Here is a 19,762-nt window from a genome sequence, read left to right as displayed (position 1 = left end):
CAGATGGCCCTTGGCCCTACCTTTTTGTTAGAAGAACTGATGTTCCATGTCCTGCAGCGAGTGAGGTTGGTGGCTGTGCCCCCAGCTCCTGGCACACCCTCACAGAGGTGACTGGTTGCTCTTTGAGCCCTCTTAGCTTTGCCCAGCATGCACAAGCCTCAGTGCAACTACTGTGCTACAAATGGAGCCATATAGGGGAAACGAGCAGCCATCTCAGGAGCAAGGTGTATGCTGTCTTTGGGGGCTCCAGTCCTTGCCTCAAGGGTCTTATGTCACTGCGGGCTTCTTGGTTGCCAAGAGGCAGACCATAGGCCGTCTTGAGAAGGACTTTATGTTCAAGTGCAGAAAGCAGCCAGGATTAGCACCCTCGGGACTCTGCCTTCTGTGGCCCTGGTGAAACTTAGAATTTGGCCTAGACAGGACAAGCTCACTTGGAGTAGCGTGTCCGTAGCTGGGGTCTGTGCATGCCAGGCAAGGCCAAGCTGGCTCAAAGAGCAACCAGCCACCTCTGCAAGGGTGCGCCTAGAGCAGGTGGAGCAGCCACCAGCTCACCCACTCCAGGAAGCCGGGGTAGCCAGGTTCCCAAAGCCTGAGTGGGTGCGACCTAATGGCTGAAGAAACAGAGGCCTTAGGAAAACCAGATGGCACTGTGGCCCTACCTTTATGGTAGAAGAGCTGATTTAGCCTGACTGGCAGCGTGTGAGGTTGATGGCTGGTCTGCCTGCTGCTGGAACATCCGTGCAAAGATAGCTGGTTGCCCTTTGAGGCAGCTTGCCCTTGCCCAGCATGCACAAGCCTCAGTGCAACAACTGTGCTGCAAATGGGGCCATATAGAGGAAAGGAGCAGCTGGCTCTGGAGCATGGTGTGCACTCCCTTTGGGCCTTCAGTCCATGTCTCATGGGTCGTATGACACTGCGGGCTTGTTGGTTGCCAAGAGGCAGACCACAGGTCGTCTTGAGGAGGACTTTATGTTCCAGTCCAGAAAGCAGCCAGTGGTACCACCCAGGGGACTTGTGCTTCTGTGGCCCAGGCCAGACGTAGAATTTGACAAAGTCAGGACGGTCTCAGAGCAGCATGTCGGTCCCCAGGGCCTGTGCATGCCAGGCAAGGCCAAGCTGGCTTAAAGAGCAAGCAGCCACATCTGTTAAGGGTGTGCCTGGAGCAGGTGGAGCAGCCACCAACCTCACCCACTCAAAGAAGCAGGGATGGCCCGGTTCCAACATCCTGAGTGGCTGCCACCTGATGGCTGATGGAGCAGAGGCCTGAGGAAAAGCAGATGGCACTGCTTTGTAGTGCTCTTCTTTGTCTCTCTTGATCTTTTTCAGTTAATGTCTGTTTTATCAGAGACTAGGATTGCAAACCCTGCTCTTTTTTGCTTTCCATTTGCTTGGTAAATATTCCTCCATCCCTTTATTTTAAGCCTATGTGTGTCTTTGCACATGAGATGGGTCTCCTGAATACAGGACAACAATGGGTCTTTACTCTTTATCCAACTTGCCAGTCTGTGTCTTTTAACGGGGGCATTTAGCCCATTTACATTTAAGTTTAGTATTGTTACATGTGAAATTTATCCTGTCATGATGTTGCTAGCTTTTTATTTTTCCCATTAGTTTGCAGTTTCTTTATAGTGTCAATGGTCTTTACAATTCGATATGTTTTTGTAGTGGCTGGTACTGGTTTTTCCTTTCTACGTTTAGTGCCTCCTTCAGGAGCTCTTGTAACACAAGAATGTGGATTTATTTCTTGTAAGGTAAATATGTGGATTTATTTCTTGGGACTGTATTCTATGGCCTTTACCCCAAGAATCATTACTTTTTAAAATGCAATTCAAATGAGCATAAAACATTTACAGCCTATGGAAAGGCTTGTGGCATTAGAATCCTTATTTATAGGATTATTTTGTGTTTTTTTGAGATACGGTCTTTGTCATCGAGGCAGAAGTGCCGTGGTTTGATCATAATTCACCACAGCCCTGAACTCTTGAGTCCAAGCCATCCTTTTGCCTTAATCTCCCAGCCAGTTGGATCTACAAGCATAAGGCATCATGCCTGGCTAATTTTTTCACATTTTTTTTTTTTTTTGTCGAGATTATGGTATCACTATGTTGCTCTGGCTGATCTCAAATTTTTGACCTCAAGGGATCTTTCTGCCACAGCCTCCTAAAGTGCTAGGATTATATGCATGATACACCATGCCTATTGTAGAGTATTACATTATTTTCAAAGTCTTATTCTAAGAGCCATTTATTGCCTTTGGCCTAAATAACTCAATATAATATCTCTGAAACTTTTTTTTGACAAATTTTGGGGCATGATGATGAGAGAAGGGGGTTTGAAACTTTCTAATAAGAGTTAACTTAGAGCCATTTAAGAAAGGAAAAAACACAAATTATGAGAAAAACAAAATTAAGATCAAGCGCAAAAGTTCTGTGGCAAAGATGATGAGAGTAAAGAATATATGTTTGTGACTCATGGTGGCTTTTACTTTGTTCTTGAATTTCTGAGTACGGGTTAACATTTAAAGAATCTACATTATAGATAACATTTTATTGCAAGTAAATGTATTTCAAAATTTGTTATTGGTTTTGTATGAGATTATTCTCAGCCTACTTCATTATCGAGCTATATTATTTTATTAATGTAGTTCAATGATCTTACAGCAAAGCTGAAAGCTGTATCTTCAAAATATGTCTATTTGACTAAAAAGAAGTTATTCAACAGGAGTTATTATCTATGAAAAAATACAACAGGAATATAAAAAACTTGAAGAGGATAAAAAGATGTTGGAAAAAGTAATATTAAATCTTAAAAAACATATGGAAAGTACACATTGGTGAAGACACATTGGTGAAGTACAAAAATATAAATTGGATCTAGAAGAAAGGGCAACGCAGGCAATAGAAAAATTAGTAGAAATCCTTTTACTGGTTAGTTTGTAAAATCAGGTAAGTTTATTTATAATTTGCTTTCATTTATTTCACTGCAAATTATATTTTGGATATAGATATATATATATATATATATATATATATATATATATATATATAGTGCTTCCTCTGCCTGTCTTACAGCAATTTGCCTTGCAGAGTTCTAGCAAAAAGGTGGCATGTGTTTTTACTTTCAAATATTTAAATTTCCATCATTATAACAAAATCAATTTTTCAGAGTAATGATTCTCACTGTGGAGTCATTTGATTATTAAGACCCGTTGGCATAAGATTACATCCTCTGACTATAAAAATCCTGGAAGAAAACCTAGGAAATATTTGTCTGGACATTGCACTTGGCAATGAATTTATGGGTAAGTCCTCAAAAGCAATTGCCAGAAAAATGAAAATTGACAAGTGTGATTTAATGAAACTAAAGAGCTGCTTCTGCACAGCATGAGAAACTCTCAAGGGGGATTGAACAGACAGCCTACAGAGTGGAAGAAAATATTCACACACTATGCATACAGCAAAGGCCTATTATCCAGAATCTATAAGAGACTTAGACAAATCAAGAAGCAAAAAATAACCCCATTAAAAAATGGGCAAAGAACATGAACAGACAGTTTTCTAAAGAACGCATATGTGGCCAACAAACATATTAACACATGCATACCATCACTAATCATTAGAGAATGCAAAGCAAAACATCAATTAGATACCATCTCACACCAGTTAGAATGACTTCTGTTAAAAAGTAAAAATAATAAAAATATTTAAATATTCAATAACGAAATGTTATTTAGGTTGAGATAAATTAATTTGTCATTATCCTCAAAACGTGGATATTCAAGAATAACCTTACTTCACATGTAATAACACAACAACTACCTTAAAAAATAAAAGCTGGGGCCTAGCACAGTGTCTCAAGTCTGTAATCCCAGCACTTTGGGAAGCTGAGGTGGGCCGATCACGAGGTCAGGAGTTTGAAACAAGCCAGGCCAATGTGGTGAAACCCCATGTCCACTAAAAATACAAAAATTAACTAGGCATGGTGGTGGGCACCTGTAATCCCAGCTATTTGGGAGGCTGAGGCAGGAGAATCATTGGAACCTGGGAGGTGGAGGTTGCAGTGAGCTGAGATCAGGCCATTGCACTCCAGCCTGGGCAACAGGGAGAGACTCCCTCTCAAAAATAAATAAATAAATAAATAAAATTAAATGAAGAAAAACAAAAGCTGGAAGTTCTATGAAAATATTAATGCACATACCATCTTTTGAAAATGTTCATGGTTTCTCTAGAGATTTCAATACCTATTCTAGCTTATTATAGTAACCTATAATTTGTATTATACCAACCATGGTATAAAAACCTTAAAATGTATATTTTTGTTTCCTCTCTCCTTTATACTATTTATGTCATGCATTATAGTCTCAAATATTATGAATTCCATAATATAAAGTTACTCTTTTTTTAAAAAAATAAGACAATTATCTCTAGAGCAATGTAAAATAATTGGGCTATATATCTTTATATCTTCTCTGGCACTCTTTATTTCTTTGTGTAGTTTCAACTTTCATCTGCTTCCATATTCCTTTTGCCTCAAGAAATGATTTTGACATTTATTTTAGTGCAGACCTGTTAGCAAGGGACTCTTGCAGTGTTAATCTGAAAATGTCTTCATTTCATTGTTATTTTCACTATATAGTTAATGGATGTAAGATTGGGGGTTGACTTTTTTCCAGTTATTTAAAAATTTTGTATCATTGGTTTCTGACTTGCAGAGTTGCTGACACGCAGTTCACTGTAATGTCTATTTCTGTTTATCTCTCTACACAGTGTTCCTATTTTTCTGTGACTGAATTCAAGATTTTTGCTAATCGTTGGTTTTCAGCAGTTCGACTAGTGTGATTATTCTAGCGTTCTTTAAATTTTGTCTTTATCTTTCTTGGATCTTTTTGAGTTTATTTGGTCTCCTTAGTCATCTTTTTCAAATTTTTCTTCCCTTACATTCTGTTTTTACTCTCCTGGAATTCCAATTAATTGTATTTTACTTAATTTCATGTTACCAGAGAATTCTTGGATTCACTGGAGTATTTTATTTGCTTGGCTCATTGGTTTATTTTGTTTTTCTCTTTCCTCCCTTTGTGCTACCATTCAAATAATTTGTATTGACCTAGCATAAAATTTACTGCTTCTTTCTTTAGCTCTGATGACCAGTCTGCTAATCAGCTTGCTGTTGTAATTCTTCATTTCTGTTCTCATGCTTTCACTTATTTCTAGCTTTTGCCTTTTACTGTTCCCATCTCTGCTGAAATTCCTCATTTTTCCATACATGTTGTCTTTTTTTAAGTAGATTCTTTAACATTTTGATCATTATTATTTTAAATTAGTTGCATTTAGTTCCAACATCTGAATTATCTCTGAATTTGATTCTGTTGACTTTTTATCTTTTGAAAATATTATAACTCATAACCCAAATTTCTAACTTGGTTTTATGTGTCTCCCAATTTCTAAAAAATGCAAATCATCAGATGTCGAAAATCAGTAGATCATGAGATAATTGTTTATGTTGAGATTGTTTTATATTTATGTTTCATTTTGGTTTGTGTCATGCTATTAGTGTGGGCAGGAAGAAAGGTTGGTTTTTGCCGCGGTGTCTGAAACATTCAGTGAACCACGTAACTCAGATTTCTCCAGCAGCAGGCTGCTATATCATGTGACTTGTGTGGGGCCTTAGGCTCTGGAGGCCATATTCCAGTGCTCCTGTTCCAGTTATCTTTCCGTAGTCCTTACCACATATGTCATAGGAGGGTCTCTCTCCACTTTCTTGTTCCTCTCTAACTGTAGAACATCATTTTGTGTGTGTGTGTGTGACTAGGCAGAAAATTCAGGTTGGGGGCAGAGGTATGATTCATGTTATTTTTGAGCCAGTTTCATCATTGGACACTCAGAGAAGGGGTATTTTTAGCACTTCCTGACTCTTATTCTAGTGGGAATCAAACTGTCTCTTATCTGTGTTGTTTTTTGAGGAAGAAATGATACCTTGCCCTCCTCCCACCTCAGTGGTAGAAAACCTTTGATTTGTATCATTGCAAGTTTTCAACCCCACACTAAGGACATACTATTTTATTTCTTCTTCCATAGGAACAATGCACCTTTGTCTGTGTCACTGGATGGAGATTTTCCAACCCTTTACCACAGTAGCACAACTATGCATTAGTGCAAAATCCTGGGCCCCAAAACAATCCTTGTTACTCTCCTGATGGAGAAGTATTTTTCTTGCATCTGTCCCCCAGAAGCAATGATCCTTTGCCTGGTCTCAGGTGGGATAGGGTAGGGTATGAGAGGTTTCTTAACCTTCTCGGAAAGCTGTTGTGTTTTGCTGCTTCTTATCTCCCAGAAACAGTAGACTTTTGCGTGGGTTCATGGACCCAGATGCTTTTTTGCCACAGAAAATGAAGGGTTTTGATTCTTAGGAGAGAAGCAAATGTTCATGTAGTCAATTTTTTTCTTATTTATTTTTTGCTTTGTTTTATTATTTCAGTAGTGATGAGTATGATCATTATTTTCCACTTATGCCACTTGCAACTCTAATATTTTGTTTTTATTAGCCCCCCTTTGACAGTTCAGCACTAAATCAAATGCAGATGATCATCAGTTGTGTGAATAAAGTGTTTTTATTGAGAACAAAATTGGTGATATAGACACAAATTAGGATATTATCCTACTTAGCACAATATGTCACTGGCTCAAGATGTAAAATCCTCTTTAGGCTGAACAAAGAATGGTTCTTAAAACTATTGTCCCTTTTTGACAAATAAAAAAAAAACCCAATGCTTTTTATCTCATGGATAGATTATAAAAATAATTACATACCTGATCTTCATTTTATGTTCTCTCTCTTCAAGATATTTCCTTCAAAACTACTTTGACTGATTAGTCTCTTTTGAATTACGTTAGACTTTGTATTTTCTCCACAAGCTCATCAGGGTAAATCCTGCCTTCACATTTTTTATAAAAATTCTCTTTTTTTCTTTTTCAAATCTTAGTTGAGCTGAAAGATTTCCACCAAATGTCTCCTATGCCACAAAGCCTTATTTTACTTATCTCCCCATCCTCCTTGCTCAAGCTCATTTAGGAATATTTTTTATTAAAACATTAATGCAATACTGTTTTTTAAAAAATCTGAACATATAGTATTTTCAATTTGAACACAAAATAGTGCTCTAACTTGAAAACAAGTTTTAGAAACAAATGTTTCTAGAAGGAGGATCAACAGTGTCATAAATACCCTAATCCAATTTTCCTGTTTGTACTAAAACATTAGCAAATATTTATTGAGAAATTGCTGTCTGCCTGAAAGTATAATGCTTTTGATACACATTATATCATATAAACTATGTACTATTATTTGTAGTATCTTAAGAGTAAAAATATCGAGTCTTAGAGATGTTAAGCAATGTGCTCAAATAGCACAGGGAAAGTTGGAATTCTGAAATTCCGACTATGCCGTAGGTATGATAGGAGAATCAATGTTTGTCAAATGTAAGTGTCAAGTCATTGTGGGGCTTCAGATGCCTCTGATTGCTAGGGTCAATACACTTAAGCAGATCATGTCACTACTTAGTTAAATCTATTTCATTAAAGCAAAATTCCACAAAGATTATTGGCACCAAAACCATTATTTTTCTTCCTCCCTTCCTTCTTTCCTTCTTTGCTTCCTTCCTTCCTTCCTTCCTTCCTTCCTTCCTTCCTTGCTCTCTCGCCTGCCTGCCTGTCTGCTTTTCTTTCCTTCTTTCTTTCTTTCTTTCTTTCTTTCTTTCTTTCTTTCTTTCTTTCTTTCTTTCTTCTTTCGAGACAGGGTCTCAGTCTGTTGCCCAAGCTGGAGTACAGTGGCACAATCATGGCTTACTGCAGCCCCAGCTTCCCCAGGCTCAGGTGATCCTCCCATCTCATCCTCCTGAGTAGCTGGGACTACAGGCAAGCCACTATGCCTGGCTAATTTTTTTTTTTTTTTTTTTTTTGTAAAGATTGGGTTTCACCATGTTGCCGAGCCTGGTCTGCAACTCCTCAGCTCAAGCAATCCACCTGCCTTTGCCTCCCAAACTATTGGGATTCCAGGTGTAAGCCTCACGCCTGGACAAAAATATTATTTAACAAGTTCAATTTAACTATTAGATTTTGGACAATGAGGGATAGAATTTTCTACATCATAATTCATCTTGTGTTCTTTATTTAAAGTAATACATAAGGATTTCAATTCAATTCAAATATATTTATTAGCAAATTAAATGGCTTTTTAGGATTCCAAACTTTTGTTGAAGACATAAATGTTAAATGATGTCACTAATTTTAATTAGATTAACAAAAAGGTATTCTGATGTGTAATAACAGTGACAGAATGGGCTATTAATTTTATTTTCTTCCTCTTTCTCTCTTTCCCCTTTTTAAAATATTTTACTTTTTAGGCGCTTTGGAATCCTGCAAATATAATAATGATAATTAAACAAAACACTCAGAGAAACTGCCAACCCTAGGATGAAGTATATTGTTACTGTGCTTTGGGATTAAAATAAGTAACTACAGTTTATAGAACTTGTATACTGATACACAGACGCTAAAAAGGGAAAGGGTTTAGATGAGAAGCTCTGCTATGCAATCAAGAATCTCAGCCACTCATTTCTGTAGGGGCTGCAGGAGCTCCCTGTAAAGAGAGGTTATGGAGTGTGTAGCTTCAGGTAAGATACTTAAAACCCTTCAGAGTTTCTCCATTTTTTCCCATAGTTTCCCCAAAAAGGTTATGACACTTTATAAGAATGCTTCACTTGTGAAAAACAAATATCAAAGTCTTCTTGTAGATTATATTTAAGGACAAATCTTTATTCCATGTTAAATTTATTTAGCTTCCACTGTAGCTAATATTTCATGCTGAACACATTTTAAATGCTGTAAATGTAGATAATATAATTTATGGATCATTAATGCCTCTTTAGTAGTTTAGAGAAAACGTCAAAAGAAATGGCCCCAGAATAAGCTTCTTGATTTGTAAAATTCTATGTCATTGGCTCAAATTTGTATAGTATCTCAAAATATAAATATATAGACATCTCAGATAATATATTTGAAATAGCAAATTCCTGTTAGAAAATAATAGTACTTAACTAGATGAGAATAACAGGCCGCCATTATTTGAATTGTCTCCTATTAGTTTTTCATTTCTTGTGTTACTCATGTTTTACTTATGGGGGATATATATAACTTCCACTGTTTTCAGAATTATTGTATGCAGTCAGTATGAGAATGCAATTTAAGTTTCCTTGATGCTTTTTCACACTTCTATTACTAGAAATAAGAATACAGTAATATTGGCAAAGAAAATTGACCAGTTCAATAAAATTTTTTAGTAAATCTGATTGAAAATAAACATTGCTTATGGCTTTCTTACATCAATATTGTTATGTCCTAGACATCTTATCTGAAATTACGGCTTCAAAATTCTAATTATGTGCAAATGTGTAAAATATCAATACTTTATGTTCAAGCTGGGGCCTCCTCAGGCGTCCTGGGCTGAGAGAGAAAGATGCTAGCTCCGCAAGCCGGGGAGGGAACACCGCCACATTGTTACACAGACACACCGCCACGTGGACACACGACCAGACTCACATGTACAGACATTCGGAGACATTACCACATGGAGACACCATCACACAGTCACACGGACACAGTGGCATAGTCACATGGATGGACACACAGACATATGGAGAAATCACCACACGGACACACCACCACACTATCACAGGGCCACAGACACACGGAGACATCACCACATGGACACACTGTCACACTACCACAGGGACACACAGACACACGAGACATCACCACACTGTCACACGGACACACCATCACACACATGAACACACCGACACACTGCCATATGGACACTGCCACACACACTGCCACACTGTCACATGGACACACCTCCACACCATCACACCACCACACACACTGCCATGTGGACACAAGGACACACAGACACTGTCACACAGATACACAAAACACTGTCACACGGAGACATCACCATGCAGATACACCACCACATGGACATAGCACCAGACACTCTGCCACACAGATACACCACCACACAGAAATGCGGACACACTGCCACACAGACACACCACCACGCTGCCACACACAGACACCACCACATCGTTGCCACACTTTCATGTGTCAGCTGGCGGTGTGGGCCCCACGACTCTGGGCTCTAATCGAGAAATTACTTGGACAAATGGTGAAAGCAAAATTTTTTTTTAATTTTCTGAGACGTAGTGTTGCTCTGTTGCCCAGGCTGGAGTGCAGTGGCGTGATCTCCGCTCACTGCAAGCTCCGCCTCCTGGGTTCACGCCACTCTCCCGCCTCAGCCTCCAGAGTAGCTGGGACTACAGGCGCCCGCCAACTTTTTGTGTGTTCTTAGTAGAGACGGGGTTTCACCTTGCTAGCCAGGATGGTCTCGATCTCCTGACCTCGTGATCCGCCCGCCTTGGCCTCCCAAAGTGTTGGGACTACAGGCGTGAGCCAGCGCGCCAGGCCAAGAATTTCTTTCCATCTCCTGTGTCATTGCTTTGGCAGTGGAAACGCACGTGGCCTCTAAAGAGTGGGTCCCAAGGTCATGAAGGCCTGTGGGGTGGAGGGCAAGGTCTCTCTTTCCAGGCTGGAATGGCGGAAGACGCGGTGGCAGAGGGGCTGCATGTCCTCCTGGCAGCAGGCCCCTGAGGACCTTTATCCTCCTGAGCCATGAATGTCCCTCAGGAGTGTCTAAAGCGCCCGGTGGGGCAGAGGGACCCCTATAGGCCTTAGGAGCTCTGGCCAGTTAGTGGTCAGTAAAACGCAGAGGTGAACACCATGGAACCACAGGTCCAGGAGAATTTGGTAAACGCTCCGAGGATGCCCTTTTTTGTCCTCCCACTGCAAAATTGTTTTAAAAAGGAAAAAAATCCAGCAATGTCTGGGGAAAGTCAATACTGAGTGTCAGCGCGGGATGCTGCCGCTGATAAGATCCCGGCGTCCTGGCCGAAAGTGGCCTCGGGGACCGCATCTCCGCCCACCATGGCAGCAAACACCAGAGGTTTGTGGGCGGATGGTGTCCCTGCGGCCATCCCCGCTCCTGAGTGCGGAAGGACAGACAGGAGCGGGGACTTCTGGGTGTTCCTGATGTCAGCCAGCTTGACGCCGTTGCTGCTCCTTGAAGTCCGGGATTTGGAGAAGCACCTGGTTCCTGATGGAGGCCGTGGGCCTCTTGGTCCCGCTTACCAGGCAGCGGCGCCAGCCTAGTTCTCAGCCCCGCCCCGGATGGGCGCCGCCTTCCATCATGCCAAAGACTTTCCGAAATTGCCCTTCTTGGGCCTGGGAAGCAGATCCTGGGCGTCCCTGGGGCCTGTGGCGCTGGCAGCAGCTCCACGTTGAGGTCGCCTGCAGCCCGCACTGCGGAGTGCTGGAGGTCCTTGAGCCGGGCGTGGGGAGGCCAATCCGCTGGTGCTGGGCGCCCAGGGCCGGTCACAGTCTCAAAAGCGCCCGGAGGTGACATCCGGGAGCACCACCGCGCCGCCCACAGGGAGACCCATGGCGAGGCGCGCCCCCTAAGGCGGCCAAGGAAAAAGCAGAAGGACAGGAAGGTGCCCCAGAGCTCAATCTCAGGCTGCAAGCACCGACCAAGTTCCTGGTCTCCGGGAGGTCTTTTTTTTTTTTATTTCTTCCATATTTTATTATTATTATTATTAAGTTTCAAGATGGATTAAAGACTTAAATGTTAGACCTAAAACCATAAAAACCCTAGAAGAAAATCTAGGCAATACCACTCAGGACATAGGCATGGGCAAGGACTTCATGTCTAAAACACCAAAAGCAATGGCAACAAGAGCCAAAATTGACAAATGGGATCTAATTAAACTAAAGAGCTTCTGCACAGCAAAAAAAAAAAAAAAAAAAACTACCATTAGAGTGAACAGGCAACTTACAGAATGGGAGAAAATTTTTGCGATCTACCCGTCTGACAAAGGGCTAATATCCAGAATCTACAAAGAACTTAAACAAATGTATAAGAAAAAATCAATCACATCAAAAAGTGGGCGAAGGATATGAACAGACACTTATCAAAAGAATACGTTTATGCAGCCAACAGACACATGAAAAAATGTTCATCATCACTGGTCATCAGAGAAATGCAAGTCAAACCACAATCCGGGAGGTCTTGCCAAAGACGATCTGGGCTTTCCGGGCAACGTGCTAGAGCTTCTGGGAAGCAGTCGTGGCCCTTTGGAGCTTCCACGGCTTCGGATCCCTACTGCAGGATGCTCCACTGTGTCTGCCGGCCTCTGGCGTTTTGCTGAGGGGTAACCTTGGAATGGCTAGAAACAAGAACACTGGGATGGCCCAGTCGTGCCCCAGGCATTACCGCACACGTGGTGGCAAAGGCGCGCAGACAGAATGCCCAGTCAGCTTGGTCAGAGTTCTTTACAGGTTAGTGACAGACTTGGTCCCGCGCTTGGGTCCTCTCATGTTTTCAGTTAACCTGCGGACCCCCAGGGGCTCCTCCATCTCCACCGTGTTCTCCTCGGGCTGAAGCCCAAAGTCCCCCATTTTCTCCTCAAACAGCTCTCCGAGCCACTTCTGCAGGCAGGAGGACAGCGCGTGGACTCAGTGTCTGACTTGGGAAGCCACCTCTGAAGGAACTGCTGAGTGACTATGGTCGTAAGTCAATCAAAGCAGACTTTCCCTGGCTTGCTGCGCTACATTGATTTTGTTTTCGTATTTTAAAAGAAGCAGAAGGGAGGTTCTAGGAAATTTGCCCAGTGCAGATGCTGACAAGAGTGGTGACATGAAAAAGATTACCCAGAAGGAAAACAAGAGCTATTTTCTCAACATCTGAAATCTGTGTAGGCTTTTGGAAAAGTGAAACTAGATGCAAAGCACAATGATGTAATTTTGGCAATTTCCACTGACACAGAACTCAGTCAATCTGAATTAATCTAAGGGTTACAAGGAAAATGGCACTCCAAGAAGTACCTATTAACATCACTCAGCTGCTGTGAAATAGGCTTACAGGCAACATGGAGTGTCAATTATCCAGTGTTTAAAGTCAGTGATACAGATTGGACTACCATCTCTTAGGCTCATAAAGTCTTCTTTAAAGGATTGACAGATGGTTTATCTGATATGTAGACAATGATTCTCAGCAGTTAACTAGCACAACTTGCTAATATCAATTGCTTGAGAAAATCAGATAATTGCTTGAGAAAATTAGGACATTGCTTTGAGGAAGTTACGTAATTAAATAAATTACTTTTTTTAAGAATAGTTTAATATTTTGGCAAGTAGACTTTAAAGTAGATTGGTAATATTTTAAAGGCTACTTTTAAAGAAGTAGCAATATAACATATTTAATTATAAAAATAATGTTGGAAACAATTCAACTTTCTATCACAGATAATTTCACAAATATAGAAATACCATCTCAATAATTAGAAGAAGTAGCAATTTCTGTCATTTTTATGCAAGTTACTCCTAGTCCATTTATTTGGTTTTAAATAGTGTTTTTAAAATTTGTTTTCAAACAGGGCTAATCATAAATAATAGAATATATTTTACAATAGTTGAAGGTAACAAAAAGTTAAGTGCCATTTAAAAAATTGTATTAGATTGTTTAAAAATGTTGTGGGTACATAGTATGTGTATGTATCTGTGGGGTCCATGAGATGTTTTGATACAGGCATGCAATGTGAAATAAGCACATCATGGGGAATAGGGTATCCCTCCCCTCAAGCATTTATCCTTCAAGTTATAAAAAATTCAATTACAGTCTTAGTTATTTCAAAATGTACAATTAAATTATTATTGAATATAGTCACCCTATTGTGCTATCAAATAGTAGGTCTTATTAACTCTCTATTTTTATACGCATTAGCCATCCCCACCTTCCCACAACACCCCCTGCCGCTACCTTTCCCAGCATCTGATAACCATCCTTATACTCTCTGTGTCCATGAGTTTGTTTTGATTTTAGATTCCACAAATTAGTGAGAACATGTGACATTTGTCTTTCTGTGCCTGGTTTATTTCAGTTACCATAATGATCCATAATGTTCCATCAATGTTACTGACAATGACTGGATCTTATTCTTTGTTATGGCTGAATAGTCCTCCGTTGTGTATATGTACCACATTTTCTTTATCCATTCATCTGTTGATGGACACTAAGGTTTCTTCCAAATCTTAGCGTTGTAAACAGTGCTGCAACAAATACGGGAGTGCAGATATGTATTTGACATACTGATTTCTTTAATTTTTGGTATACACCCAGCAGTAAGATTGCTAGATCATATGGTAGCTCCACTTTTAGTTTATTGAGAAACATCCAAACTGTTCACCTTAGTGGTTTTAGTAATTTGCATTCCCAGGAGCAGTGTACAAGAGTTCCCTTTTCTCTGCATCCCTGCTAGCATTTGTTATTGCTTGTCTTTTGCATACAAGTCATACAAACTGTGGTGAGATGATATCTTGTTGTAGTTTTGATTTAAATTTCTCTGATGATCGGTGATATTGAGCACTTTTCTTATACCTGTTTGCCATTTGTAGGTCTTCTTTTGAGAAATACCTATTCAAATCTTTTGCCCCCCCTTTTTTTAGCTAGGTTATTAGATTGTTTCCTAAAGAGTTGTTTGAGCTTTCTATATATTCTGATTATTAATCCTTATCAGATGAGTAGTTTGCAAATATTTTCTCCCATTCTGTGGATTGTCTCTTAACTTTGTTGATTGTATCATTTTCTGTGCAGAAGCTTTTTAACTTAATGTGATCCATTTGTCCATTTTTGCTTTGGTTGCCTGTGCTTGTGGGGTATTGCTCAAGATATTTTTGCCCAGACCAATGTCCTGGAGGTGTTCCCCAAAGTTTTTCTGTACTAGTTTTATAGTTCGAGGTCTTGGCTTTATATCTTTAAACAACTTTGATTTCACTTTTGTGTTTGGTGATAGACACTAGTCTGTTTTCATTCTTCTGCATATGGATATCCAGTTTTTTCAATACCATTTCCCACCAGTGTATGTTCTTGGCACTTTTGTCAAAAATGAGTTCACTGTAGGTATGTACATTTGTTACTGGGTTCTCTATTCTGTTCCATTGATCTATGGGTCTATTTTTATGCCAGTACCATACTCTTTTGGTTGCTATAATTCTGTGGTATAATATGAAGTCAGAAAATATAATTCCTCCAGTTTTATTTATTTATTTATTTTTGCTTAGGATAGTATTATTTCTTATGCTGAAAGCATTCTATGTTATTGATTATTAGTCTAATTTTGTAGTTTTACAATGCTATCCTCTTTTACAAAGCTATGATCAACTCAATGTGTCCAGATCAGGGTCATTTGTAGCTATTTGCAAAAGTAGCAATATTCTGGCTGGGCGTGGTGGCTCATGCTTATATTCCCAGCACTTTGGGAGGCCAAGACAGGCAGATCACCTGAGGTCAGAGGTTCAAGACCAGCCTGGTCAATATGGTGAAACCCTGTCTCCAATAAAAATACAAAAATTAGCCGGGGATGATGGCAGATGCCTGTAATCTCAGCTACTCAGGAGGCTGAGGCAGGAAACTCCCTTGAACCCGGGAGGTGGAGGTTGCAGTGAGCCCAGAATGTGTCATTGCATTCCAGCCTGGGTAACCAAGCACGACTCTGTCTCAAAAAAGAAAAAAAAAGCAATATACTGTGTAATTGTTGATAGCATAATTCACTATTATGTAGATCAGAGAGCAGAGGATTCTGAATGCATGAACATATCATTAACATTTCAATACATTACTCATAATTACTGATGAACTAAAGAGAAACCAAGAAATTATGGTGATAGTTATATTGACCTGGAGAAATGTAGACACAAAAGAACCGTAAGATGAGAAATGTGTTAACACAGTCTATAAGGGCATGCAAGAATAAAAATAGGGGAGAAAACAGGAGAGTTTTTCAAGAGCTTTCTGGTCATGTAAGTCAATTTGTATCGGTTAATTTTTAAAAGTTTTATTTACATGCAATAAACTGCACATACTTCAATTGTACATTTTGATAATTCTTGGCATTTGTAGCTCTATAAAACCAGCAACATATTAAAATAGCAAACATATCCATTACCTTTACCACCAAAGTTTTCTTGTGTTTTTTCTACTCACTTTTTCCTGCCTATCCCCATTCCTTCCACAGGCAACCACTGATCCACTTCCAGTCACTATCCATGAGTTTTTATTTCCAAATACATGAAATCATATGGTATGTATACTTTCTGATCACTCAGCATCACTATTTTTGAGATTTATTCATGTTGCTACATCTATCAATTGTTCTGTTCTTACTAGGGAGTATTATTTCATTATATACGTATACCATAGTAAGTTTATAAGTCACAAATTCACCTGCCATGGACATTTGGAATGTTTTCAGGTTTTGGCTGTTGCAAGTAAAGCTGCTATGAAGATTCATGTAAAATCCTTTGAATGGGCATGTGCTCTTAGTTTTCATCTCTAATAGAAGTGGAATAGACAGCTATCATGTCTGTAATATGCAAACACAAAGGCTGACAAAACTGATTTCTAAAGTGGAAACTCCACTGGATAACCTTGACTCCAGCCTGGCTTTTGAGATTATCTCCTATGTTTGTGCAATGATTGGTCCTGGGGTAGCCACATGACCCAAGGAGGACCATGTTTAAACTGAGTTTTCATCGAGATTAACATGCATTTGTTGAAAGAGAAAGCCCTTTTCTTCTAATCCCCCAGCTGCAAATGCTTTCAGGGATCACATCATGTTGGAACATTTGGTTACAGTGTTTCCTAAACTTCGAGGGTAAAAATTGTTGAAGTAGGTAAAAATGGAGCAAATACAAAGAAAAAAGGAGTCCAGAAACATCAAATAAAAAAGAAAGGGCCTCCATAAAATCATTTGAACTTATGATTAATTCATTAGTCATTAAAACAAGTTTAATGTACAAAGAATCATCCCCCCAACCACCCTTTATACCTTCACCAAGTTTAAGTTACATTTTTTTAACTTGCAAACAAAAGATTTGTCATTAACTTAGACATCAAAACCCCTTGTCTGCAAGAGCAATCATTCAACTCTGTCCCTCTCATTGTTACCATAATATGTTCACTTCATTTTGCATACACCTGCTCTTTGCCCTTGTCTCCCTATTCTATTCTATTAAAGTTACATCCAGACATTTATTTCATTTTGTATCAAAGAAACTGTATACATGTTTTTAATCTTAGAAAAATTTCTGAGTAATTTTTTGTCTCATATTTGATTTTAAGCCACCCAAGAAGCATTATTTTTTCACTTAGTATTTTAACTTTTCTAACCCAGGACTTTTATAGTAGATATTATGTCTTTTTCTAAATGCTCTGCTTCAATTTACATTTTAAATCTAATTTTTAAAAAGTGTATGTTTTCAATATTTGCATCATGTATCTCAGGCCTAAATATCCCTTGATAACCAATACTGCCTTTTTTTCTCTGCATTTTTCACATATTTCAATAGGGAGCTATATTGCCTGACACAATAAAAGTTTTTGCCAATATAACATAACACATAGGCAAAATTTTGTTTCCAAGTGATTGATGATGTGGTGCCTTCAGTCTAGTCCCAATCCCTCAATGTAATCATCATCCCTACCTAATGAAATATGAAATAAATATTTCACTTTGTTTCTAAAATTCAGCAGACAAATATATAGCCTGTCACATATAGCCTGTAACACCAACATATAAAAATTAAAGCAGTTCCTTCTCCACTCCCACTGCTTCACTTGACTAGCCTTGAAAAATAATAACAATAATAAAAAATGAAAGCAAAATTGTTCCTTTACTTATCTTTGAAATTTAATGGATATACTGTCAGAAAAGCTCTTATATATATATGGAGGGCCTCTATAAAATATAGACTCTTAACTAGAAAAGTAGACTTACATGATGGTTAAATTAGAAACACAATTATATATAGTACCTTCACAAATGCACCAGTACTTATTTCAGAATGCACGATGTAATTGACTAAACCATTTAGGGCTAGACCTCTGCAATAAAAGGCATTCACACTTTGTGATTCTAAGGGGAAAATATTATTCAAAATAGAAGCATGCAGAAACTTTACCTGATCATGATAAAAAAATGTTCCTACTTGTTGTTAATATGCCACAGCTTTTACAAGGTCAGCAAAAAGAGATTATCCCACAATATAAGCTGATGGCCAAAATTATCTGCCTTACTTTAGTTACCATAATATCTATTAAGTGTAAATTTCTTCTGAAAGAAAACAGATACATTTTTCTCAGAAATGTCTTTAGATGAAGATCTAGCACATCTGTTTTTCTAACTTTTGAAAATTTTGTTTTTATTGATAAATATATATGGGGTACAATGTGGTACAATACATGTAAATATTGTGACATGGACAAATTAGGCTAAATAATATATCCTTCACCTCAGATATTTATTACATTATGGTGAAACATTTAAAATGTACTATTTTAGCGCTTTTAAGATATGCACTATATTATGAGTAACTGCAGTCACTTTGCTGTGTACCATATCACCAGAATGTATTTCTCCTAACTGAAGCATTATCCCATTGAATATTTCCCTTTTTTCCACCCCCGCCACCCGACCTGCTCAGCCTCTGATAAACCACCATTCTGCTCTTAACTTCTATGAGTGCACATTTTTGGATTTCACATGTAAGTGATATGATGAGATATTTGTCTTTCTGTGTCTGGCTTATTTTACTTAGTATAATGTCCTCTAAATTCATCCGCGTTTTTGCAAATGACAGAATTTCATTCATTTATAAAGATAAGTAGTATTTTTGTATGCATCCTACATATACTTTTAATTTTCCACAGCTTTATTGAGATAGAATTCATACATTATGTAATTCACTCATTTAAAGTACAATCTTCAAATTCTTTTAGGATATTAACTGGGTGGACAAATAATCTTCATAAGATAATTTTAGAACATTTTAATGCTCCTTAAAAGAGACTTGCACCCATTAGCAATCTTTCCCTATTTTTTCCAGCCTTTTTAAAACCCCTCCTAGTCTAGGTGACCACTCATCTAATTTCTGACTATGAATTTGCCTATTCTGGACATTTCACATAAATGGAATCATAATAACACATAGTCATTTCTTACTCACTTCTTTCGCTTAACATATTTTTAATGTTCATCCATTTTGGAGCATGCATTAACACTTTTTTCCCTTTTGTTAACAAATAAGATTCTATTTTATAGACACACCACATTTTATTCATCCACTCCTCAGTTGATGAACATTTCTGTTCTTTTCTACTTTTTGTTGCTATAAACATTTGTGTACTACTTTTTGTGTAGCATTTTTCTTTTCTTTTTGGTAAATACATAGGAGTGGAATTGCTGGGTCATATGATAACTCTATGTTTAACCATTTGAAGAACTGCCAGACTGTTTTACATTTTAAGATCTCACCAGTGGTGTAGAAGGGTTCCAATTTTTCCACATATTTTTATCCATTCTTCAGTTGATAAGCACTTAGGTTGTTTCTAATTCACGGCTATTATGAATATTGCTGCAATGAACATGAAATTGCAGATGTCTCTTTTTGACATATTGATTGAAATTCCTTTGGACACATATCCAGAAGTGGGATTGATGGATCATAGGGTAAATATATTTATAATTTCTTGAGAAAGCTTCGTACTGTTTTCCAAGGTGGCTGTACTAATTTCCATTCCTACCAACAGTGTACAGGGTTTC

At 38.6% G+C, this 19,762-nt stretch overlaps 1 long non-coding RNA gene across 1 annotated transcript; it reads left to right on the top strand.

The window, feature by feature from the left end:
* The first annotated feature begins 3,040 nt into the window (after positions 1 to 3,040).
* Positions 3,041 to 18,671, top strand: LOC134808273 (uncharacterized). The gene is made up of 4 exons (XR_010150864.1): positions 3,041 to 3,301; positions 8,399 to 8,668; positions 16,178 to 16,243; positions 16,415 to 18,671. It is a non-coding gene; the product is annotated as an uncharacterized LOC134808273 (long non-coding RNA).
* The last annotated feature ends 1,091 nt before the right edge of the window (positions 18,672 to 19,762 follow it).

The sequence above is a fragment of the Pan troglodytes genome, chromosome 15 (assembly GCF_028858775.2).
Source record: "Pan troglodytes isolate AG18354 chromosome 15, NHGRI_mPanTro3-v2.0_pri, whole genome shotgun sequence".
NCBI classification, from domain to species: Eukaryota; Metazoa; Chordata; class Mammalia; order Primates; family Hominidae; genus Pan; species Pan troglodytes.
Note: the sequence above shows the minus strand (reverse complement) of the source record. Positions and strands in the feature narration are given on the sequence as shown.